This window comes from Brassica oleracea, chromosome C5 (genome assembly GCF_000695525.1).
Source record: "Brassica oleracea var. oleracea cultivar TO1000 chromosome C5, BOL, whole genome shotgun sequence".
NCBI classification, from domain to species: domain Eukaryota; kingdom Viridiplantae; phylum Streptophyta; class Magnoliopsida; order Brassicales; family Brassicaceae; genus Brassica; species Brassica oleracea.
In genome coordinates, this window is record NC_027752.1 from 42,568,727 (window position 1) to 42,570,319 (window position 1,593).

At 23.8% G+C, this 1,593-nt stretch overlaps 1 non-coding gene across 1 annotated transcript; it reads left to right on the plus strand.

Annotated features, from left to right (window-relative positions):
• Positions 1-1,157: 1,157 nt before the first annotated feature.
• On the plus strand, positions 1,158-1,237 carry TRNAL-UAG. The gene has a single exon. It is a non-coding gene; the product is annotated as a tRNA-Leu (tRNA).
• The last annotated feature ends 356 nt before the right edge of the window (positions 1,238-1,593 follow it).

Genomic DNA, 1,593 nt, shown 5'->3' on the forward strand with positions numbered 1-1,593 from the left:
ATAATCGATATTTTTTTTTACATATGAAGTGAAGAAATTTAATAAAATTTTTTTCTAATATAATCTAAATCTATCAGTATAGATTAATTAAATGAGCACTCTCATACGGATTTAAAACGTTAAATACAAAAAATTTTTCAAGAAAAAGGGAAAAAATAGTTGGGTTTTAAACTTTTGAATGTCTGTTTTGTTTGAAAAATAATATATAATAAAATTTAAAATAAAAAAATTACTCAATATGGAGTACGAAAGAATAGAATAATAAATGTCTTTGACATCCAATTATACCACTGAAAAACTTTTTTCATTTTTGAATGGCAGTTCCAAAAAAACGTACTTCTATCTCGAAAAAGCGTATTCGTAAAAAAATTTGGAAAAGGAAGGGATATTGGACATCGTTGAAAGCTTTTTCTTTAGGGAAATCACTTTCTACAGGTAATTCAAAAAGTTTTTTTGTACAACAAAATAAATAAAAAACACTAGAATCATTAGAATTAGCCTAACGTAAAAACCAATTTTTTAGAATACATATAAATTAAAAAAATCTATAGGAACCAAAATAAAAAAAAAAAGATAATATATATATATACGAAATATACGAAAGATTCCTATTGATTTTGTAAAAAAAAGGGGGGGTTATTACTTTCCCCATCAATAAAAAAATAAATAAAGATCTTGTATTTCCTCTTAACTAGGAAATACAAGATCTTTTAGCGAAATCAACAGGTTCTTTAAATTAATTTAAGTCAAAAATTTTGCACTTTATACCTTTAGGAATTATTATTTCTCTTAATTCTTATATTCTTTACTTGGAATCAAAGTTATAAAAGTATCTATCCACAATTAAGTGAATATTAGATACTAATAAGTAATAATATATGATATTTTTTTTAAGCGATCAAAAAATATTATGTTTGTACAATATAAAAAGATGCATGAAAATAGATATTTTGACAATTGTTGTTTTTCATTTTTCTTGAGCAACTTAGGCAAATTTTAGTTAAAATTTCTAAGGATTTTGGAGAAGTTTTAATTTTTAGAAAAAGCATTTTTTTAGTAATAAAATCAATTTTAAATTCCATTAAATTAGCTTCTTTATTTAAAATTTGAATCTCGACGATTGAGTAAAAACTTGTTAGTATTATTTTGAACAAGTTGCCGCTATGGTGAAATTGGTAGACACGCTGCTCTTAGGAAGCAGTGCTAGAGCATCTCGGTTCGAGTCCGAGTAGCGGCATAATATCTTATAAAAGAGATATTATAAGTTTTATAATCAAATTAATACCCGACTTGTTTTCTAAAATCGGGTAAAACCTAGTATTAATTTATTAATTTTTAACAAATTTTTTATGATTTTTTCAATTTTAGAGCATATATTAACTCATATATCTTTTTCGGTCGTTTCAATTGTACTACTAATTTATTTTTTAACTTTATTAGTTAATTTAGATGAAATCATAGGATTTTTTGATTCATCAGATAAAGGAATCGTAATTACGTTTTTTGATATAACAGGATTATTATTTACGCGTTGGATTTATTCAGGACATTTTCCATTAAGCAATTTATATGAATCATTAATTTTTCTTTCAT